At 40.0% G+C, this 26054-nt stretch overlaps 1 pseudogene; it reads left to right on the top strand.

Annotated features, from left to right (window-relative positions):
• The first annotated feature begins 307 nt into the window (after positions 1–307).
• The window catches only part of LOC135532620 (protein Wnt-5b-like), a 38327-nt pseudogene continuing 12580 nt past the window's right edge, over positions 308–26054 (top strand).

Below are 26054 nucleotides of genomic sequence, written 5' to 3'. Positions count from 1 at the left end.
TCATCAGAACGCACATCTGATGTCTCCTTACTAAACGCATCTTAGCCTATAGATCCTAATGCGTAAAATCAGGTTTTCTTCCTTGTACACATTTTACGCACGACTGGGAATTCGGATTAGGCGTTCCGAACGGAGTTTAGACAAAGCTACAAGTCAATAAAGTCATGGGGCTAATGCGCAGGACACCTTATCTCCACGGAATCGGATATTGACTCTTGGTTGTCTCGGCATCGTCATCTCTGTGAACCCAGAACCCCCCGCAGCGGATTACAGAGGTTGTTTTTTGATCCGTCTTTTTCACAGAGGGGCACTTCTTCCCGGTTTTGGTGTTTGTTGGCGGTGATGGTGGCGCAAGGGGTCATGGAGACCAGAACCAGCCGGAGACCGTGCAGCAGCGCCCAGCAACACTTACTGCTGGCGGTCGCTCTCATCGCATGCAGCTCGCAACTACTGGTGGACGCCAACTCCTGGTTGTAAGTTGAACTTTTTATTATGTCAAATTAACTCTGTACAGTTTCTATATCGCTGCGTACTTAGTTCATGCGCAGTTGATTCGTTAATTTACAGATGGTGGGTTTTGTGATTGGGGTTTGAGAGAGCGTCCGTGTGTTGTTTTGTGTTGTGGTGTCGTGTGTTCTACTGTGTCGTGGAGGAGACCAGTGGAAGAACAAATGTGGTGACTTTGTCACAATATTTACCCATGCTACGCACAAATGGCCAAGCTGTTTGTGGAATGGGGAAACAGGAGAACTCCGCAGAGTGGAACACCGCATCTTGACGTTGTGCGGAGAGCTTGCTGCCAAACGTTCCACTCTGATGGAGAACATTCCGATCATATTCCTCATCATTTGACGTCGCTACAGCACATCATTATTTCATTACCGATGCGATATTTACCTGTCTTTATTTCCACAGTAGAATAGACTATATATGTTTTCCTTTATATTTATTATTTGGGGATTTAATTCACGCATGTCTTCCATTATTACCAATTGTACCGCTTTATATGACATATTGAAACGGCGAATCTTTGACTGAAGCCATATCGGCTCAACTGCCTGCTATTTTACGCCTCATCCACACACTATAATACACGTTTATTTTCTCAACACTGTATATAACGACCAACCTCCTATTTCCCATCCGTGCATGCAGGTCGTTAGCGATGAACCCTATCCAGAGACCGGAGATGTACATCATCGGGCCCAGCCTCTGTGCAGCCAGCTGACGGGACTCTCCCAGGGCAGAGGAAGCTGTGCCAGCTCTACCAGGACCATATGGTCTACATTGGCGAGGGCCAAGACGGGCATCAATGAATGTCAATACCAGTTCAGGCAGCGGCGGTGGAACTGTAGCACCGTGGATAATGCATCCGTGTTCGGACGCGTCATGCAGATAGGTGAGCCAGTCAAACGGTGGGATTGGGATAAAGGCTAGCAGATAGGTGAGCCAGTCAAACGGTGGGATTGGGATAAAGGCTAGCAGATAGGTGAGCCAGTCACACGGTGGGATTGGGATAAAGGCTAGCAGATAGGTGAGCCAGTCACACGGTGGGATTGGGATAAAGGCTAGCAGATAGGTGAGCCAGTCACACGGTGGGATTGGGATAAAGGCTAGCAGATGGGTGAGCCAGTCACACGGTGGGATTGGGATAAAGGCTAGCAGATAGGTGAGCCAGTCAAACGGTGGGATTGGGATAAAGGCTAGCAGATAGGTGAGCCAGTCACACGGTGGGATTGGGATAAAGGCTAGCAGATAGGTGAGCCAGTCACACGGTGGGATTGGGATAAAGGCTAGCAGATAGGTGAGCCAGTCACACGGTGGGATTGGGATAAAGGCTAGCAGATAGGTGAGCCAGTCACACGGTGGGATTGGGATAAAGGCAAGCTCTGGTTCAGGGCGTTAGTGACCATTTATTTCACTAACGGTTAGTTAATAAGGAACGCGCACGAATGCGCTGGACCAGAGCTAATGAGTGATAGGCCGATGCGGCGGTAGGTGATGACACATGTTTATGTTTACATTTTGAATTGTAAACGTAGAATTAGTGCACTTTAGAGGCAACGCGGATAACCGTACCTGTATTCTTGAACGTGCTTTTGTATCAGTTCAACTATTAGATAGTGGAACCTTATAACAAACTTAATGTTTCCAAATAAAAAAATCATTGCGCTTAATTGTCAGTCAGATTTCTCTCGACAACTGAGTGTTAGTTCCGTTCTATAGTTAGAGGAGGTGTAGGCTAGAGATGGTGGTGTCCAGTAGCCCATAGCTTCTCTATTCTCCCTCTGGTGTAGCAGTATCCCCCTCCGACGGCCAGTCAGGCCGGAGGACCGATCCCCTCCCTCCCCTCGCCGTTCCCAAAACAGCAAAGGAGTTGTTTGCAGTCAATCGCTTGAGAGTTTTTATTGAGGTGTTAGCCTGCTATTGTCCACGGCCTCCTTTTGAAATGCAATCAAGGGGTGACACGGACTCGGCAGATCCGGGCTGCTATTTGAAGTATCGGTTCTATGGGCCAATAAAAGCCCTCGTCTTTATCGCGCTCCGGCTCCTGTCGCCTGGCTCATGTAACCTACATTCTGTTTTTAAGAGAACTCATAATGACAACTTTTGACACGTGACATTTCTGTTATAACAGTGCCAGAATCAGGATAGCCAGTCTTAAATGCGGAGTTGCGGTTTACATGGAATAAAACAATATATATGTTTATCTTACTGACAGACATTGGCATTGTAAACTGATGCCCTCTTTCTTGGTTGGCCAAAGTGGCATCCACAGGCGAATTACTTCCAAAGATATGTCAATATAGGCAATGACTACATATATATATATATATTTAATATCAAACTCACGAATTATTTAAGCATTTCCAAATCATAAAACGTCAACAGAATATATTTTTCATTGTTTACGTTCCCCAAAACACATTTGGAGACAGAGTGCCAGCTGCCAAGGTTACGTTTATTTGCTTGTATAGAGAGTCCGAGGCCCACCAAGGCTCCGATGCTGAAGTATGTGAAACCTTGAGATCTGCATTCCAGATGGTATGTCCATCCAATGGAAAGCCTGTCAGGTAACACCCAATGATTTATATATACACTAGATGTCAAGTAGGGGCCGTTGTGTTGAAGCCGCAGTGCCTCCATCTTGGAACTCCCCCAGTTGTAATTTTTATTTATTTTGGAATCTATAGAAATTAATCTATTAATGTATACATTCGTTTTTTCCACATCTATTCTTTTACAGACACAATAAAGCATACTTGTAAATTATATTATGTGAGCTAAACATACAATTAAAGAAAAATAGAAATATATATATATATATATATAAGTATATATTTTATGTTTCAAATATTTTTTATTGAACACACACAAGAATGGTGTATAGGTATACAAGACAAGTATACAATTCTTATCTAAACATAAAAGAGCAGACAGGAACAACAAGACCCAGAGTTCTGGGTGCAAAACAAATAATACAAAACACGACATACAAAACTATTTTATATATAGGGATACTAATGTTACTTGAATATATGTAATTTTTTCCTTCAAATGTTTTATTAAAATACTGCAGAATTCCATTCGTTCCTATGGAGGACTGATTCTACTGGGGAGTGGCAATATGGCTGACCGGTGGTTTCAAAGCCTCTTAATGGCCAATACATAGCATTGACAATCCAGGGTTTATATACATCATTGGTAACACCTGCACAGCAGATGGGGGGAGAGAGAGAGAGATTTCCCCATGCCAATAAGCCCTTTGAATTGAATTGAGAGAGACAGAGAGAGAGAGTGTGAGAGACAGACAGAGAGAGAGAGACCCCACAGAAACAGACCCCACAGAGCCCAAGGACAGCAACACAATTAGACCCAACCAAATCATGAGAAAATAAAAGATAATTACATGACACATAGGAAAGAATCAACAAAAAAACAGAACTAACTAGAATGCTATTTGGCCCTAAACAGAGAGGACACAGTGGCAGAATACCTGTCCACTGTGACTGACCCAAACTTTAAGGAAAGCTTTGACTATGTACAGACTCAGTGAGTATGGTCATACATTGGGCAGGAGGTTAGGAAGTGCAGCTCAGTTTCCACCTCATTTTGTGGGCAGTGAGCACATAGCCTGTCTTCTCTTGAGAGCCATGTCTGCCTACGGCGGCCTTTCTCAATAGCAAGGCTATGCTCGCTGAGTCTGTACATAGTCAAAGCTTTCCTTAATTTTGGGTCAGTCACAGTGGTCAGGTATTCTGCCGCTGTGTACTCTCTGTGTAGGGCCAAATAGCATTCTAGTTTGTTCTGTTTTTTTGTTAATTCTTTCCAATGTGTCAAGTAATTATCTTTTTGTTTTCTCATGATTTGGTTGGGTCTAATTGTGCTGCTGTCATGGGGCTCTGTAGGGTGTGTTTGTGAACAGAGCCCCAGGACCAGCTTGCTTAGGGGACTCTTCTCCAGGTTCATCTCCCTGTAGGTGATGGCTTTGTTGTGGAAGGTTTGGGAATCGCTTCCTCTTCTCTCTCTCTCTCTCTCTCTCTCTCTCTGTATTTTTTCTCTCTCTCAGTCATCTTTCTCTCTCTCTCTCTCTCTCTCTCTCTCTCTCTCTCTCTCTCTCTCTCAGTCATCTCTCTCTCTCAGTCATCTTTCTCTCTCTCCATTCAGGGCCCCAGCTCCTTCATCTCCTGACGCCAGGCCCCATTGTCTATTGTCCCTGTAGTCACACATCAATAACAGAGACCATGGTTAACTGGCCAGCTTAAAGCGCTAGCTAACCAAACCCAAGTGGCATTGTGTGTGTGTGTGTGTGTGTGTGTGTGTGTGTGTGTGTGTGTGTGTGTGTGTGTGTGTGTGTGTGTGTGTGTGTGTGTGTGTGTGTGTGTGTGCGTGCGTGCGTGCGTGCGTGCGTGCGTGCGTGCGTGCGTGCGTGCGTGCGTGCGTGCGTGCGTGCGCGCGCGTGCGTGCGGCGTGCGTGCGGCGCGCGTGCGTGCGTGCGTGCGTGCGTGCGTGCGTGCGTGCGTGCGTGCGTGCGTGCGTGCGTGCGTGCGCGTCGCGTCGCGTGCGTGCGTGCGTGCGTGCGTGCGTCGCGTCGCGTGCGTGCGTGCGTGCGTGCGTGCGTGCGTGCGTGCGGCGCGTGCGTGCGTGCGTGCGTGCGTGCGTGCGTGCGTGCGTGCGTGCGTGCGTGCGTGCGTGCGTGCGTGCGTGCGTGCGTGCGTGCGTGCGAGCGAGTGAGTGTAAGTGTGTCTTGGACCTTCTACCATTGTATGCTAACCGTCTTGTGTGTGTTTTTCTCTGTGTGTGTGTGTGTGTGTGTGTTTGTGTCCATCCGACAGGCAGCAGGGAGACAGCCTTCACCTATGCCATCAGTGCAGCAGGCGTGGTGAACGCGGTGAGCAGGGCGTGTCGGGAAGGAGAACTCTCTACCTGCGGATGCAGCCGCGCCCGCTCGACCCCGTGACCTACCGCGTGATTGGCTGTGGGGTGGCTGTGGCGACAACGTCAACTATGGCTACCCGTTTCGCCGGGAGTTTGTGGACGCGGGAGAGAGAAAAGAACTACCCTCGAGGCTCCATAGAACACACTAGAACATTGATGAACCTACAGAACAACGAAGCAGGAGACAGGTGAGGAACTGGGATGTACACACACACACACACACACACACACACACACACACACACACACACACACACACACACACACACACACACACACACACACACACATGGTGTGAACTACATGTTATTAGTCTCTGTTCATGGTGTGAACTACATACATGTTGTTGTTAGTCTCTGTTCATGGTGTGAACTACATGTTATTAGTCTCTGTTCATGGTGTGAACTACATACATGTTGTTATTAGTCTCTGTTCATGGTGTGAACTACATACATGTTGTTATTAGTCTCTGTTCATGGTGTGAACTACATACATGTTGTTATTAGTCTCTGTTCATGGTGTGAACTACATACATGTTGTTATTAGTCTCTGTTCATGGTGTGAACTACATACATGTTGTTATTAGTCTCTGTTCATGGTGTGAACTACATACATGTTGTTATTAGTCTCTGTTCATGGTGTGAACTACATACATGTTGTTATTAGTCTCTGTTCATGGTGTGAACTACATACATGTTGTTATTAGTCTCTGTTCATGGTGTGAACTACATACATGTTGTTATTAGTCTCTGTTCATGGTGTGAACTACATACATGTTGTTATTAGTCTCTGTTCATGGTGTGAACTACATACATGTTGTTATTAGTCTCTGTTCATGGTGTGAACTACATACATGTTGTTATTAATCTCTGTTCATGGTGTGAACTACATACATGTTGTTATTAGTCTCTGTTCATGGTGTGAACTACATACATGTTGTTATTAGTCTCTGTTCATGGTGTGAACTACATACATGTTGTTATTAGTCTCTGTTCATGGTGTGAACTACATATATGTTGTTATTAGTGTCTGTTCATGGTGTGAACTACATACATGTTGTTATTAGTCTCTGTTCATGGTGTGAACTACATACATGTTGTTGTTATTAGTCTCTGTTCATGGTGTGAACTACATACATGTTGTTATTAGTCTCTGTTCATGGTGTGAACTACATACATGTTGTTATTAGTCTCTGTTCATGGTGTGAACTACATACATGTTGTTATTAGTCTCTGTTCATGGTGTGAACTACATATATGTTGTTATTAGTCTCTGTTCATGGTGTGAACTACATACATGTTATTAGTCTCTGTTCATGGTGTGAACTACATACATGTTATTAGTCTCTGTTCATGGTGTGAACTACATACATGTTATTAGTCTCTGTTCATGGTGTGAACTACATACATGTTGTTATTAGTCTCTGTTCATGGTGTGAACTACATACATGTTGTTATTAGTCTCTGTTCATGGTGTGAACTACATACATGTTGTTATTAGTCTCTGTTCATGGTGTGAACTACATACATGTTGTTATTAGTCTCTGTTCATGGTGTGAACTACATACATGTTATTAGTCTCTGTTCATGGTGTGAACTACATACATGTTGTTATTAGTCTCTGTTCATGGTGTGAACTACATACATGTTATTAGTCTCTGTTCATGGTGTGAACTACATACATGTTGTTATTAGTCTCTGTTCATGGTGTGAACTACATACATGTTATTAGTCTCTGTTCATGGTGTGAACTACATACATGTTGTTATTAGTCTCTGTTCATGGTGTGAACTACATACATGTTATTAGTCTCTGTTCATGGTGTGAACTACATACATGTTATTAGTCTCTGTTCATGGTGTGAACTACATACATGTTATTAGTCTCTGTTCATGGTGTGAACTACATACATGTTGTTATTAGTCTCTGTTCATGGTGTGAACTACATACATGTTATTAGTCTCTGTTCATGGTGTGAACTACATACATGTTATTAGTCTCTGTTCATGGTGTGAACTACATACATGTTATTAGTCTCTGTTCATGGTGTGAACTACATACATGTTGTTATTAGTCTCTGTTCATGGTGTGAACTACATACATGTTGTTATTAGTCTCTGTTCATGGTGTGAACTACATACATGTTGTTATTAGTCTCTGTTCATGGTGTGAACTACATACATGTTATTAGTCTCTGTTCATGGTGTGAACTACATACATGTTATTAGTCTCTGTTCATGGTGTGAACTACATACATGTTATTAGTCTCTGTTCATGGTGTGAACTACATACATGTTGTTATTAGTCTCTGTTCATGGTGTGAACTACATACATGTTGTTATTAGTCTCTGTTCATGGTGTGAACTACATACATGTTGTTATTAGTCTCTGTTCATGGTGTGAACTACATACATGTTGTTATTAGTCTCTGTTCATGGTGTGAACTACATACATGTTGTTATTAGTCTCTGTTCATGGTGTGAACTACATACATGTTGTTATTAGTCTCTGTTCATGGTGTGAACTACATACATGTTGTTATTAGTCTCTGTTCATGGTGTGAACTACATACATGTTGTTATTAGTCTCTGTTCATGGTGTGAACTACATACATGTTGTTATTAGTCTCTGTTCATGGTGTGAACTACATACATGTTGTTATTAGTCTCTGTTCATGGTGTGAACTACATACATGTTGTTATTAGTCTCTGTTCATGGTGTGAACTACATACATGTTGTTATTAATCTCTGTTCATGGTGTGAACTACATACATGTTGTTATTAGTCTCTGTTCATGGTGTGAACTACATACATGTTGTTATTAGTCTCTGTTCATGGTGTGAACTACATACATGTTGTTATTAGTCTCTGTTCATGGTGTGAACTACATATATGTTGTTATTAGTGTCTGTTCATGGTGTGAACTACATACATGTTGTTATTAGTCTCTGTTCATGGTGTGAACTACATACATGTTATTAGTCTCTGTTCATGGTGTGAACTACATACATGTTGTTATTAGTCTCTGTTCATGGTGTGAACTACATACATGTTGTTGTTATTAGTCTCTGTTCATGGTGTGAACTACATACATGTTGTTATTAGTCTCTGTTCATGGTGTGAACTACATGTGATTAGTCTCTGTTCATGGTGTGAACTACATACATGTTATTAGTCTCTGTTCATGGTGTGAACTACATACATGTTGTTATTAGTCTCTGTTCATGGTGTGAACTACATGTTATTAGTCTCTGTTCATGGTGTGAACTACATATATGTTATTAGTCTCTGTTCATGGTGTGAACTACATACATGTTGTTATTAGTCTCTGTTCATGGTGTGAACTACATGTTATTAGTCTCTGTTCATGGTGTGAACTACATACATGTTGTTATTAGTCTCTGTTCATGGTGTGAACTACATACATGTTGTTATTAGTCTCTGTTCATGGTGTGAACTACATGTTATACATGTTGTTATTAGTCTCTGTTCATGGTGTGAACTACATAAATGTTGTTATTAGTCTCTGTTCATGGTGTGAACTACATACATGTTATTAGTCTCTGTTCATGTTGTTATTAGTCTCTGTTCATGGTGTGAACTACATACATGTTATTAGTCTCTGTTCATGGTGTGAACTACATACATGTTGTTATTAGTCTCTGTTCATGGTGTGAACTACATACATGTTATTAGTCTCTGTTCATGGTGTGAACTACATACATGTTGTTATTAGTCTCTGTTCATGGTGTGAACTACATACATGTTATTAGTCTCTGTTCATGGTGTGAACTACATACATGTTATTAGTCTCTGTTCATGGTGTGAACTACATACATGTTATTAGTCTCTGTTCATGGTGTGAACTACATACATGTTGTTATTAGTCTCTGTTCATGGTGTGAACTACATACATGTTGTTATTAGTCTCTGTTCATGGTGTGAACTACATACATGTTGTTATTAGTCTCTGTTCATGGTGTGAACTACATACATGTTATTAGTCTCTGTTCATGGTGTGAACTACATACATGTTATTAGTCTCTGTTCATGGTGTGAACTACATACATGTTATTAGTCTCTGTTCATGGTGTGAACTACATACATGTTATTAGTCTCTGTTCATGGTGTGAACTACATATATGTTGTTATTAGTGTCTGTTCATGGTGTGAACTACATACATGTTGTTATTAGTCTCTGTTCATGGTGTGAACTACATACATGTTGTTATTAGTCTCTGTTCATGGTGTGAACTACATACATGTTGTTATTAGTCTCTGTTCATGGTGTGAACTACATGTTGTTATTATATGTTGTTGTTAGTCTCTGTTCATGGTGTGAACTACATACATGTTGTTATTAGTCTCTGTTCATGGTGTGAACTACATACATGTTGTTATTAGTCTCTGTTCATGGTGTGAACTACATATATGTTGTTATTAGTCTCTGTTCATGGTGTGAACTACATACATGTTATTAGTCTCTGTTCATGGTGTGAACTACATACATGTTGTTATTAGTCTCTGTTCATGGTGTGAACTACATACATGTTGTTGTTATTAGTCTCTGTTCATGGTGTGAACTACATACATGTTGTTATTAGTCTCTGTTCATGGTGTGAACTACATACATGTTGTTATTAGTCTCTGTTCATGGTGTGAACTACATACATGTTGTTATTAGTCTCTGTTCATGGTGTGAACTACATACATGTTATACATGTTGTTGTTAGTCTCTGTTCATGGTGTGAACTACATACATGTTGTTATTAGTCTCTGTTCATGGTGTGAACTACATACATGTTGTTATTATGTTCATGGTGTGAACTACATGTTGTTATTAGTCTCTGTTCATGGTGTGAACTACATTGTTGTTATTAGTCTCTGTTCATGGTGTGAACTACATACATGTTGTTATTAGTCTCTGTTCATGGTGTGAACTACATACATGTTGTTATTAGTCTCTGTTCATGGTGTGAACTACATACATGTTGTTATTAGTCTCTGTTCATGGTGTGAAACTACATGTTATTAGTCTCTGTTCATGTTGTTACATGTTGTTATTAGTCTCTGTTCATGGTGTGAACTACATACATGTTATTAGTCTCTGTTCATGGTGTGAACTACATACATGTTATTAGTCTCTGTTCATGGTGTGAACTACATACATGTTATTAGTCTCTGTTCATGGTGTGAACTACATACATGTTATTAGTCTCTGTTCATGGTGTGAACTACATACATGTTGTTATTAGTCTCTGTTCATGGTGTGAACTACATACATGTTATTAGTCTCTGTTCATGGTGTGAAACATACATGTTGTTATTAGTCTCTGTTCATGAACTACATTGTTATTAGTCTCTGTTCATGGTGTGAACTACATACATGTTATTAGTCTCTGTTCATGGTGTGAAGTCTCTGTTCATACATACATGTTATTAGTCTCTGTTCATGGTGTGAACTACATACATGTTGTTATTAGTCTCTGTTCATGGTGTGAACTACATACATGTTGTTATTAGTCTCTGTTCATGGTGTGAACTACATACATGTTGTTATTAGTCTCTGTTCATGGTGTGAACTACATTATTAGTCTCTGTTCATGGTGTGAACTACATACATGTTGTTATTAGTCTCTGTTCATGGTGTGAACTACATACATGTTATTAGTCTCTGTTCATGGTGTGAACTACATACATGTTGTTATTAGTCTCTGTTCATGGTGTGAACTACATACATGTTGTTATTAGTCTCTGTTCATGGTGTGAACTACATACATGTTGTTATTAGTCTCTGTTCATGGTGTGAACTACATACATGTTGTTATTAGTCTCTGTTCATGGTGTGAACTACATACATGTTGTTATTAGTCTCTGTTCATGGTGTGAACTACATACATGTTGTTATTAGTCTCTGTTCATGGTGTGAACTACATACATGTTGTTATTAGTCTCTGTTCATGGTGTGAACTACATACATGTTGTTATTAGTCTCTGTTCATGGTGTGAACTACATACATGTTGTTATTAGTCTCTGTTCATGGTGTGAACTACATACATGTTGTTATTAGTCTCTGTCTGTTCATGGTGTGAACTACATACATGTTGTTATTAGTCTCTGTTCATGGTGTGAACTACATACATGTTGTTATTAGTCTCTGTTCATGGTGTGAACTACATACATGTTGTTATTAGTCTCTGTTCATGGTGTGAACTACATACACATAGTCTCTGTTCATGTTGTTATTAGTCTCTGTTCATGGTGTGAACTACATGTTATATGTTGTTGAACTTATGTTGTTATTGTCTCTGTTCATGGTGTGAACTACATACATGTTGTTATTAGTCTCTGTTCATGGTGTGAACATACATGTTATTACATGTTGTTGTTATTAGTCTCTGTTCATGGTGTGAACTACATACATGTTGTTATTAGTCTCTGTTCATGGTGTGAACTACATACATGTTGTTATTAGTCTCTGTTCATGGTGTGAACTACATACATGTTGTTATTAGTCTCTGTTCATGGTGTGAACTACATATATGTTGTTATTAGTCTCTGTTCATGGTGTGAACTACATACATGTTATTAGTCTCTGTTCATGGTGTGAACTACATACATGTTATTAGTCTCTGTTCATGGTGTGAACTACATACATGTTATTAGTCTCTGTTCATGGTGTGAACTACATACATGTTATTAGTCTCTGTTCATGGTGTGAACTACATACATGTTGTTATTAGTCTCTGTTCATGGTGTGAACTACATACATGTTGTTATTAGTCTCTGTTCATGGTGTGAACTACATACATGTTGTTATTAGTCTCTGTTCATGGTGTGAACTACATACATGTTGTTATTACTCTCTGTTCATGGTGTGAACTACATACATGTTGTTATTAGTCTCTGTTCATGGTGTGAACTACATACATGTTGTTATTAGTCTCTGTTCATGGTGTGAACTACATACATGTTATTAGTTATTAGTCTCTCTGTTCATGGTGTGAACTACATACATGTTATTAGTCTCTGTTCATGGTGTGAACTACATACATGTTGTTATTAGTCTCTGTTCATGGTGTGAACTACATACATGTTATTAGTCTCTGTTCATGGTGTGAACTACATACATGTTGTTATTAGTCTCTGTTCATGGTGTGAACTACATACATGTTGTTATTAGTCTCTGTTCATGTGTGTGAACTCATGGTGTGAACTACATACATGTTGTTATTAGTCTCTGTTCATGGTGTGAACTACATACATGTTGTTATTAGTCTCTGTTCATGGTGTGAACTACATACATGTTGTTATTAGTCTCTGTTCATGTGTGTGAACTACATACATGTTGTTGTTATTAGTCTCTGTTCATGGTGTGAACTACATACATGTTATTAGTCTCTGTTCATGGTGTGAACTACATACATGTTGTTATTAGTCTCTGTTCATGGTGTGAACTACATACATGTTATTAGTCTCTGTTCATGGTGTGAACTACATACATGTTATTAGTCTCTGTTCATGGTGTGAACTACATACATGTTATTAGTCTCTGTTCATGGTGTGAACTACATACATGTTATTAGTCTCTGTTCATGGTGTGAACTACATACATGTTGTTATTAGTCTCTGTTATTAGTCATACATGTTAGTCTTGTTATGGTGTGAACTACATACATGTTATTAGTCTCTGTTCATGGTGTGAACTACATACATGTTATTAGTCTCTGTTCATGGTGTGAACTACATACATGTTATTAGTCTCTGTTCATGGTGTGAACTACATACATGTTATTAGTCTCTGTTCATGGTGTGAACTACATACATGTTGTTATTAGTCTCTGTTCATGGTGTGAACTACATACATGTTGTTATTAGTCTCTGTTCATGGTGTGAACTACATACATGTTGTTATTAGTCTCTGTTCATGGTGTGAACTACATACATGTTGTTATTAGTCTCTGTTCATGGTGTGAACTACATACATGTTGTTATTAGTCTCTGTTCATGGTGTGAACTACATACATGTTGTTATTAGTCTCTGTTCATGGTGTGAACTACATACATGTTGTTATTAGTCTCTGTTCATGGTGTGAACTACATACATGTTGTTATTAGTCTCTGTTCATGGTGTGAACTACATACATGTTGTTATTAGTCTCTGTTCATGGTGTGAAACATACATACATGTTGTTATTAAGTCTCTGTTCATGGTGTGAAACATACATGTTGTTATTAGTCTCTGTTCATGGTGTGAACTACATTGTTATTAGTCTCTGTTCATGGTGTGAACTACATACATGTTGTTATTAGTCTCTGTTCATGGTGTGAACTACATACATGTTGTTATTAGTCTCTGTTCATGGTGTGAACATACATGTTATATGTTGTTATTAGTGTCTGTTCATGGTGTGAAACTACATGTTGTTATTAGTCTCTGTTCATGGTGTGAACTACATACATGTTATTAGTCTCTGTTCATGGTGTGAAACTACATGTTATACATGTTGTTGTTATTAGTCTCTGTTCATGGTGTGAACTACATACATGTTGTTATTAGTCTCTGTTCATGGTGTGAACTACATACATGTTGTTATTAGTCTCTGTTCATGGTGTGAACTACATACATGTTGTTATTAGTCTCTGTTCATGGTGTGAACTACATGTTGTTATTATGTTGTTATTAGTCTCTGTTCATGGTGTGAACTACATACATGTTATTAGTCTCTGTTCATGGTGTGAACTACATACATGTTATTAGTCTCTGTTCATGGTGTGAACTACATACATGTTATTAGTCTCTGTTCATGGTGTGAACTACATACATGTTATTAGTCTCTGTTCATGGTGTGAACTACATACATGTTGTTATTAGTCTCTGTTCATGGTGTGAACTACATACATGTTGTTATTAGTCTCTGTTCATGGTGTGAACTACATACATGTTGTTATTAGTCTCTGTTCATGGTGTGAACTACATAGTCTCTGTTCATGTTGTTATGTTATTAGTCTCTGTTCATGGTGTGAACTACATACATGTTGTTATTAGTCTCTGTTCATGGTGTGAACTACATAAATGTTGTTATTAGTCTCTGTTCATGGTGTGAACTACATACATGTTGTTATTAGTCTCTGTTCATGGTGTGAACTACATACATGTTATTAGTCTCTGTTCATGGTGTGAACTACATACATGTTGTTATTAGTCTCTGTTCATGGTGTGAACTACATACATGTTATTAGTCTCTGTTCATGGTGTGAACTACATACATGTTGTTATTAGTCTCTGTTCATGGTGTGAACTACATACATGTTATTAGTCTCTGTTCATGGTGTGAACTACATACATGTTGTTATTAGTCTCTGTTCATGGTGTGAACTACATACATGTTATTAGTCTCTGTTCATGGTGTGAACTACATACATGTTATTAGTCTCTGTTCATGGTGTGAACTACATACATGTTATTAGTCTCTGTTCATGGTGTGAACTACATACATGTTATTAGTCTCTGTTCATGGTGTGAACTACATACATGTTGTTATTAGTCTCTGTTCATGGTGTGAACTACATACATGTTATTAGTCTCTGTTCATGGTGTGAACTACATACATGTTATTAGTCTCTGTTCATGGTGTGAACTACATACATGTTATTAGTCTCTGTTCATGGTGTGAACTACATACATGTTGTTATTAGTCTCTGTTCATGGTGTGAACATACATGTTATTAGTCTCTGTTCATGAACTACATTGTTATTAGTCTCTGTTCATGGTGTGAACATACATTAGTCTCTGTTCATGTTGTTATTAGTCTCTGTTCATGGTGTGAACTACATACATGTTATTAGTCTCTGTTCATGGTGTGAACTACATACATGTTATTAGTCTCTGTTCATGGTGTGAACTACATACATGTTATTAGTCTCTGTTCATGGTGTGAACTACATACATGTTATTAGTCTCTGTTCATGGTGTGAACTACATACATGTTGTTATTAGTCTCTGTTCATGGTGTGAACTACATACATGTTGTTATTAGTCTCTGTTCATGGTGTGAAACATACATGTTATTAGTCTCTGTTCATGGTGTGAAACTACATGTTATTAGTCTCTGTTCATGGTGTGAACTACATACATGTTATTAGTCTCTGTTCATGGTGTGAACTACATACATGGTGTGTTGTTAGTCTCTGTTCATGGTGTGAACTACATACATGTTATTATGTTCATGTGTGAACTACATACATGTCTCTGTTCATGGTGTGAACTACATACATGTTGTTATTAGTCTCTGTTCATGGTGTGAACTACATGTTGTTATTAGTCTCTGTTCATGTGTGAACTTAATGTTGTTATTAGTCTCTGTTCATGGTGTGAACTACATACATGTTGTTATTAGTCTCTGTTCATGGTGTGAACTACATACATGTTATTAGTCTCTGTTCATGGTGTGAACATACATGTTATTAGTCTCTGTTCATGTTGTTGTTAGTCTCTGTTCATGGTGTGAACTACATACATGTTGTTATTAGTCTCTGTTCATGGTGTGAACTACATACATGTTGTTATTAGTCTCTGTTCATGGTGTGAACTACATACATGTTGTTATTAGTCTCTGTTCATGGTGTGAACTACATACATGTTGTTATTAGTCTCTGTTCATGGTGTGAACTACATACATGTTGTTGTTAGTCTCTGTTCATGGTGTGAACTACATACATGTTGTTATTAGTCTCTGTTCATGGTGTGAACTACATACATGTTGTTGTTATTAGTCTCTGTTCATGGTGTGAACTACATACATGTTGTTATTAGTCTCTGTTCATGGTGTGAACTACATACATGTTGTTATTAGTCTCTGTTCATGGTGTGAACTACATACATGTTGTTATTAGTCTCTGTTCATGGTGTGAACTACATATATGTTGTTATTAGTCTCTGTTCATGGTGTGAACTACATACATGTTATTAGTCTCTGTTCATGGTGTGAACTACATACATGTTATTAGTCTCTGTTCATGGTGTGAACTACATACATGTTATTAGTCTCTGTTCATGGTGTGAACTACATACATGTTATTAGTCTCTGTTCATGGTGTGAACTACATACATGTTGTTATTAGTCTCTGTTCATGGTGTGAACTACATACATGTTATTAGTCTCTGTTCATGGTGTGAACTACATACATGTTGTTATTAGTCTCTGTTCATGGTGTGAACTACATACATGTTATTAGTCTCTGTTCATGGTGTGAACTACATACATGTTGTTATTAGTCTCTGTTCATGGTGTGAACTACATACATGTTGTTATTAGTCTCTGTTCATGGTGTGAACTACATACATGTTGTTATTAGTCTCTGTTCATGGTGTGAACTACATACATGTTATTAGTCTCTGTTCATGGTGTGAACTACATACATGTTATTAGTCTCTGTTCATGGTGTGAACTACATACATGTTATTAGTCTCTGTTCATGGTGTGAACTACATACATGTTGTTATTAGTCTCTGTTCATGGTGTGAACTACATACATGTTGTTATTAGTCTCTGTTCATGGTGTGAACTACATACATGTTGTTATTAGTCTCTGTTCATGGTGTGAACTACATACATGTTGTTATTAGTCTCTGTTCATGGTGTGAACTACATACATGTTGTTATTAGTCTCTGTTCATGGTGTGAACTACATACATGTTGTTATTAGTCTCTGTTCATGGTGTGAACTACATACATGTTGTTATTAGTCTCTGTTCATGGTGTGAACTACATACATGTTGTTATTAGTCTCTGTTCATGGTGTGAACTACATACATGTTGTTATTAGTCTCTGTTCATGGTGTGAACTACATACATGTTGTTATTAGTCTCTGTTCATGGTGTGAACTACATACATGTTGTTATTAATCTCTGTTCATGGTGTGAACTACATACATGTTGTTATAAGTCTCTGTTCATGGTGTGAACTACATACATGTTGTTATTAGTCTCTGTTCATGGTGTGAACTACATACATGTTGTTATTAGTCTCTGTTCATGGTGTGAACTACATATATGTTGTTATTAGTGTCTGTTCATGGTGTGAACTACATACATGTTGTTATTAGTCTCTGTTCATGGTGTGAACTACATACATGTTGTTGTTATTAGTCTCTGTTCATGGTGTGAACTACATACATGTTGTTATTAGTCTCTGTTCATGGTGTGAACTACATACATGTTGTTATTAGTCTCTGTTCATGGTGTGAACTACATACATGTTGTTATTAGTCTCTGTTCATGGTGTGAACTACATATATGTTGTTATTAGTCTCTGTTCATGGTGTGAACTACATACATGTTATTAGTCTCTGTTCATGGTGTGAACTACATACATGTTATTAGTCTCTGTTCATGGTGTGAACTACATACATGTTATTAGTCTCTGTTCATGGTGTGAACTACATACATGTTATTAGTCTCTGTTCATGGTGTGAACTACATACATGTTGTTATTAGTCTCTGTTCATGGTGTGAACTACATACATGTTGTTATTAGTCTCTGTTCATGGTGTGAACTACATACATGTTGTTATTAGTCTCTGTTCATGGTGTGAACTACATACATGTTGTTATTAGTCTCTGTTCATGGTGTGAACTACATACATGTTGTTATTAGTCTCTGTTCATGGTGTGAACTACATAAATGTTGTTATTAGTCTCTGTTCATGGTGTGAACTACATACATGTTGTTATTAGTCTCTGTTCATGGTGTGAACTACATACATGTTATTAGTCTCTGTTCATGGTGTGAACTACATACATGTTGTTATTAGTCTCTGTTCATGGTGTGAACTACATACATGTTATTAGTCTCTGTTCATGGTGTGAACTACATACATGTTGTTATTAGTCTCTGTTCATGGTGTGAACTACATACATGTTATTAGTCTCTGTTCATGGTGTGAACTACATACATGTTGTTATTAGTCTCTGTTCATGGTGTGAACTACATACATGTTATTAGTCTCTGTTCATGGTGTGAACTACATACATGTTATTAGTCTCTGTTCATGGTGTGAACTACATACATGTTATTAGTCTCTGTTCATGGTGTGAACTACATACATGTTATTAGTCTCTGTTCATGGTGTGAACTACATACATGTTGTTATTAGTCTCTGTTCATGGTGTGAACTACATACATGTTATTAGTCTCTGTTCATGGTGTGAACTACATACATGTTATTAGTCTCTGTTCATGGTGTGAACTACATACATGTTATTAGTCTCTGTTCATGGTGTGAACTACATACATGTTGTTATTAGTCTCTGTTCATGGTGTGAACTACATACATGTTGTTATTAGTCTCTGTTCATGGTGTGAACTACATACATGTTGTTATTAGTCTCTGTTCATGGTGTGAACTACATACATGTTATTAGTCTCTGTTCATGGTGTGAACTACATACATGTTATTAGTCTCTGTTCATGGTGTGAACTACATACATGTTATTAGTCTCTGTTCATGGTGTGAACTACATACATGTTATTAGTCTCTGTTCATGGTGTGAACTACATATATGTTGTTATTAGTGTCTGTTCATGGTGTGAACTACATACATGTTGTTATTAGTCTCTGTTCATGGTGTGAACTACATACATGTTGTTATTAGTCTCTGTTCATGGTGTGAACTACATACATGTTGTTGTTAGTCTCTGTTCATGGTGTGAACTACATATATGTTGTTGTTAGTCTCTGTTCATGGTGTGAACTACATACATGTTGTTATTAGTCTCTGTTCATGGTGTGAACTACATACATGTTGTTAATAGTCTCTGTTCATGGTGTGAACTACATACATGTTGTTATTAGTCTCTGTTCATGGTGTGAACTACATACATGTTATTAGTCTCTGTTCATGGTGTGAACTACATACATGTTGTTGTTAGTCTCTGTTCATGGTGTGAACTACATACATGTTGTTATTAGTCTCTGTTCATGGTGTGAACTACATACATGTTGTTATTAGTCTCTGTTCATGGTGTGAACTACATACATGTTGTTATTAGTCTCTGTTCATGGTGTGAACTACATACATGTTGTTATTAGTCTCTGTTCATGGTGTGAACTACATACATGTTGTTGTTAGTCTCTGTTCATGGTGTGAACTACATACATGTTGTTATTAGTCTCTGTTCATGGTGTGAACTACATACATGTTGTTGTTATTAGTCTCTGTTCATGGTGTGAACTACATACATGTTGTTGTTAGTCTCTGTTCATGGTGTGAACTACATACATGTTGTTGTTAGTCTCTGTTCATGGTGTGAACTACATACATGTTGTTATTAGTCTCTGTTCATGGTGTGAACTACAGACATGTTGTTGTTAGTCTCTGTTCATGGTGTGAACTACATACATGTTGTTGTTAGTCTCTGTTCATGGTGTGAACTACATACATGTTGTTGTTAGTCTCTGTTCATGGTGTGAACCACATACATGTTGTTGTTAGTCTCTGTTCATGGTGTGAACTACATACATGTTGTTGTTAGTCTCTGTTCATGGTGTGAACTACATACATGTTGTTGTTAGTCTCTGTTCATGGTGTGAACCACATACATGTTGTTGTTAGTCTCTGTTCATGGTGTGAACTACATACATGTTGTTATTAGTCTCTGTTCATGGTGTGAACTACATACATGTTGTTATTAGTCTCTGTTCATGGTGTGAACTACATACATGTTGTTATTAGTCTCTGTTCATGGTGTGAACTACATACATGTTGTTAATAGTCTCTGTTCATGGTGTGAACTACATACATGTTGTTATTAGTCTCTGTTCATGGTGTGAACTACATACATGTTATTAGTCTCTGTTCATGGTGTGAACTACATACATGTTGTTGTTAGTCTCTGTTCATGGTGTGAACTACATACATGTTGTTATTAGTCTCTGTTCATGGTGTGAACTACATACATGTTGTTATTAGTCTCTGTTCATGGTGTGAACTACATACATGTTGTTATTAGTCTCTGTTCATGGTGTGAACTACATACATGTTGTTATTAGTCTCTGTTCATGGTGTGAACTACATACATGTTGTTGTTAGTCTCTGTTCATGGTGTGAACTACATACATGTTGTTATTAGTCTCTGTTCATGGTGTGAACTACATACATGTTGTTGTTATTAGTCTCTGTTCATGGTGTGAACTACATACATGTTGTTGTTAGTCTCTGTTCATGGTGTGAACTACATACATGTTGTTGTTAGTCTCTGTTCATGGTGTGAACTACATACATGTTGTTATTAGTCTCTGTTCATGGTGTGAACTACAGACATGTTGTTGTTAGTCTCTGTTCATGGTGTGAACTACATACATGTTGTTGTTAGTCTCTGTTCATGGTGTGAACTACATACATGTTGTTGTTAGTCTCTGTTCATGGTGTGAACCACATACATGTTGTTGTTAGTCTCTGTTCATGGTGTGAACTACATACATGTTGTTATTAGTCTCTGTTCATGGTGTGAACTACATACATGTTGTTATTAGTCTCTGTTCATGGTGTGAACTACATACATGTTGTTATTAGTCTCTGTTCATGGTGTGAACTACATACATGTTGTTATTAGTCTCTGTTCATGGTGTGAACTACATACATGTTGTTATTAGTCTCTGTTCATGGTGTGAACTACATACATGTTGTTATTAGTCTCTGTTCATGGTGTGAACTACATACATGTTGTTATTAGTCTCTGTTCATGGTGTGAACTACATACATGTTGTTATTAGTCTCTGTTCATGGTGTGAACTACATACATGTTGTTATTAGTCTCTGTTCATGGTGTGAACTACATACATGTTGTTGTTAGTCTCTGTTCATGGTGTGAACTACATACATGTTGTTATTAGTCTCTGTTCATGGTGTGAACTACATACATGTTGTTGTTATTAGTCTCTGTTCATGGTGTGAACTACATACATGTTGTTATTAGTCTCTGTTCATGGTGTGAACTACATATACACCACCATTCAAAAGAAAAGCACGTTTTGTTGTCCATTAAAATGACATTAAATTGATCAGAAATACAGTGTAGACATTGTTGTAAATGACTATTGTAGCTGGAAACTGCAAAATTTTAATTGAATATCTACATAGGCGTACAGAGGCCCATTATCAGCAACCATAACTCCTGTGTTCCAATGGCACGTTGTGTTTGCTAATCCAAGTTTATCATTTTAAAAGGCTAATTGATCATTGGAAAACAATTTTGCAATTATGTTTGCACAGCTGAAAACTGTTGTTTGATTAAAAAAGTAATACAACTGGGCTTCTTTAGACTAGTTGAGTATCTGGAGCATCATTATTTGTGGGTTCGATTACAGGCTCAAAAGGGCCAGAAACAAAGACCTTTCTTCAGAAACCCATCAGTCCATACTTGTTCTGAGAAATGAAGGCTATTCCATGCAATAAATTGCCAAGAAACTGAAGATCTTGTACAATGCTGTGTACTACTCCCTTCACAGAGCAGAGCAAACTGTCTCGAACCTGAATAGAAAGAGGAGTGGGAGGCCCCGGTGCACAACTGAGCAAGAGGACAAGTACAGTAGAGTGTCTAGTTTGAGAAACAGTCCTTAACTGGCAGTTTCATTAAATAGTACCCGCAAAACACCAGTCTCAACGTCAACAGTGAAGAGGCGACTCCGGGATGCTGGCCTTCTAGGCAGAGTTCCTCTGTCCAGTGTCTGTGTTCTTTTGCGCATCTTAATCTTAATTTTTTTTGACCAGTCTGAGATATGGCATTTTATTTGTAACTCTGCCTAGAAGGCCACAGAGTGGCCACACAGAGTTCAAGTAACAGACACATCTCAACATCAACTGTTCAAAGGAGACTGCGTGAATCAGGTCTTCATGGTCAAATTGCTGCAAAGAAACCACTACTAAAGGACATCCAATAAGAAGAAGAGACTTGCTTGGGCCAAGAAACACGAGCAATGGACATTCGACCGGTGGAAATCAGTAATTTGGTCGGATGAGTCCAAATTTGAGATTTTCGGTTCCAACCGCCATGTCTTTGTGAGACACAGACTAGGTGAACAGATGATCTCCTCAATGTGTGGTTCCCACCGTGAAGCATGGAGGAGGAGGTGTGATGTTGTGGGGGTGCTTTTCTAGTGACATTGTCTGTGATTTATTTAGAATTCAAGGCACGCTTAACCAGCATGGCTACCACAGGATTCTGCACCGATATGCCATCCCATCTGGTTTGCGCTTATCATTTGTTTTTCAACTGGACAATGACCCAAAACATACCTCCAGGCTGTGGAAGGGCTATTTGACCATGAAGGAGAGTGATGGAGTGCTGCATCAGATGACCTGGCCTCCACAATCACTTGATCTCAACCCAATTGAAATGGTTTGGGATGAGTTGGACCGCAGAGTGAAGGAAAAGCATCCAACAAGTGCTCAGCATATGTGGGAACTCCTTCAAGACTGTTGGAAAAGCATTCCAGGTGAAGCTGGTTGAGAGAATGCCAAGAGGGGGCAAAGCTGTCATCAAGGCAAAGGGTGGCTACTTTGAAGAATATCATATCCAAAATATATTTTGATTTACTTAACACTTTTGGTTACTACATGATTCCATATGTGTTATTTCATAGTGTTGATGTCTTCACTATTATTCTACAATGTAAAAAATAATACAAATAAAGAAAACCCCTTGAATGAGGAGGCGTGTCCAAACTTTTGACTGGTACTGTATGTGATGCGTACAGAACTATGTAATGTATATCCATCCAGGGGTCCACAAGGTTTGACTGACCGACATGGAGGGAGAGGCAGAGACAGAGGGAAAAGAAAGAGATTAAGAAACACGGTCTTTATTTGGACATGAGGAGTTCCCAGAAACCCAAGAGTAGCTCTGAGACAAGAAGGAAGCACTCTCAGAGTCTTTTACAACATCCCCATGGTTTGAGACAGAGAGAGAGAGAGAGACAGAGAGAGAAAGAAACAGAGAGAAACAGAGAGAAAGAAACAGAGAGAGAAACAGAGAGAGAAAGAGAGAAAGAGACAGAGAGAGAGAGAGACAAAGAGAGAGAAAGAAACAGAGATACATAGAGAGAGAGAAACAGAGAGAGAAAGAGAGAGAGACAAAGAGAGAGAGAGACAGAGAGAGAAACAGAGAGAGAAACAGAAAGAGAGATACATAGAGAGAAAGAGAAACAGAGAGAGAGAGAAAGAGAGATACCTAGAGAGAGAGATGCGTCGAGAGAGAGGGAGAGAAAGGAAGGAAGAAAGAGAGAGAGAACTCCAAGGTTTGCTTAGCTTCCTAATTGTTAGTTTATTTTTGTGCAAGGTCAATGTGTGAATGAGATCCTAGGGGAAACCCAAAGCGCCGGCTAAACTAGCAAACTAAACTCCAGAGGACTGCTCTAAAACTCAGTCCCACATGGTACCCTTTTCCCCCTCTCTCTGACTAGACAAAACATTAGGAACACCATCCTAATATTGGGTTGCAGAGTAGGGTAGGGGGTAGAGTGGGGTAGGGGGTAGAGTAGGGTAGGGTAGGGGTAGAGTAGGGTAGGGGGTAGAGTGGAGTAGGGGGTAGAGTGGGGTAGGGGAAAGAGTAGGGTAGGGTAGGGGGTAGAGTAGGGTAGGGGGTAGAGTGGGGTAGGGGGTAGAGTAGGGTAGGGGGTAGAGTGGGGTAGGGGGTAGAGTAGGGTAGGGTAGGGGGTAGAGTAGGGTAGGGTATGGGGTAGAGTAGGGTAGGGGTAGGGTCGGGTAGGGGGCAGAGTAGGGACAGGTAGTGTAGGGGGTAGGGTAGGGATAGGTAGGGTAGAGGGTAGGGTTGGGTAGGGTAGGGGACAGGTGGGGTAGGGACAGGTAGGGTAGAGGGTAGGGACAGGTAGGGTAGAGGGTAGGGTAGGGAGTAGGAACAGGTAGGGTAGGGGGTAGGGTAGGGAGTAGGAACAGGTAGGGTAGGGGGTAGGGACAGGTAGGGTAGGGGGTAGGGGGTAGAGTAGGGACAGGTAGGGTAGGGTAGAGGGTAGGGGGTAGGGTAGGGACAGGTAGGGTAGGGAGTAGGGACAGGTAGGGGGTAGGGTAGGGACAGGTAAGGTAGGGGATAGGGTAGGGTAAGGGTAGGGGGTAGGGTAGGGATAGGTAGGGTAGGGACAGGTAGGGTAGAGGGTAGGGAGTAGAGTAGGGACAGGTAGGGTAGGGAGTAGGGACAGGTAGGTTAGGTGGTAGGGTAGGGTAGGGGTAGGGACAGGTAGGGTAGAGGGTAGTGTAGGGAGTAGAGTAGGGGGTAAGGTAGGGAGTAGAGTAGGGTAGGGGTAGGGTCGGGTAGGGGGTAGAGTAGGGACAGGTAGTGTAGGTGGTAGGGTAGGGATAGGTAGGGTAGGGGGTAGGGTTGGGTAGGGTAGGGAGTAGGGACAGGTAGGGTAGGGGGTAGGGTAGGGAAAGGTAGGGTTGGGAGTAGGGACAGGTAGGGTAGGGACAGGTAGGGTAGGGACAGGTAGGGTAGGGACAGGTAGGGTAGGGAGTAGGGACAGGTAGGGTAGGGACAGGTAGGGTAGGGAGTAGGGACAGGTAGGTAGGGTAGGGACATGTAGGGTAGGGGCAGGTAGGGACAGGTAGGGTAGGGTAGGGACAGGTAGGGTAGGGGGTAGGGTAGGGAAAGGTAGCGTAGGGAGTAGGGTCAGGTAGGGTAGAGGATGGGGGTAGGGAGATAGAGTAGGGGGAAGGAAGGGGGGGAAATAATTTATTGGGGGCACCCAAATGGCCTCTGCTCTGCTGCAGCCTGTAGTGTGTGTGTGTGTGTGTGTGTGTGTGTGTGTGTGTGTGTGTGTGTGTGTGTGTGTGTGTGTGTGTGTGTGTGTGTGTGTGTGTGTGTGTGTGTGTGTGTGTGTGTGTGCTGTCAGTGGGGCTAACACCCTTGGAGTCTGGTGGGGTCGAAAGGTCACCGAACATTCCTCAGAGGTAATGGGGCCACTCACCCCGACCCACTGCCCGAATCCACAGTTCGTTATAGAGACTAAACCACGGCCCGAATCCATAGCTAGTTATAGAGACTAAACCACTGCCCAAATCCACAGTTAGTTATAGAGACTTAACCACTGCCTGAATCCACAGTCAGAGACTTAACCACTGCCTGAATCCACAGTCAGAGACTTAACCACTGCCTGAATCCCCAGTTAGAGACTTAACCACTGCCTGAATCCCCAGTTAGTTATAGAGACTTAACCACTGCCTGAATCCCCAGTTAGAGACTTAACCACTGCCTGAATCCCCAGTTAGAGACTTAACCACTGCCTGAATCCCCAGTTAGTTATAGAGACTTAACCACTGCCTGAATCCCCAGTTAGAGACTTAACCACTGCCTGAATCCACAGTTAGAGACTTCACCACTGCCTGAATCCACAGTTAGAGACTTAACCACTGCCTGAATCCACAGTTAGAGACGTAACCACTGCCTGAATCCCCAGTTAGAGACTTAACCACTGCCTGAATCCCCAGTTAGAGACTTAACCACTGCCTGAATCCACAGTTAGAGACTTAACCACTGCCTGAATCTCCAGTTAGAGACTTAACCACTGCCTGAATCCACAGTTAGAGACTTAACCACT

This window comes from Oncorhynchus masou, unplaced genomic scaffold, assembly GCF_036934945.1.
Source record: "Oncorhynchus masou masou isolate Uvic2021 unplaced genomic scaffold, UVic_Omas_1.1 unplaced_scaffold_1948, whole genome shotgun sequence".
Classification (NCBI taxonomy): Eukaryota; Metazoa; Chordata; class Actinopteri; order Salmoniformes; family Salmonidae; genus Oncorhynchus; species Oncorhynchus masou.
The sequence above is the reverse complement of the archived record's forward strand: the minus strand, read 5'-3'. Positions and strand labels throughout refer to the sequence as shown.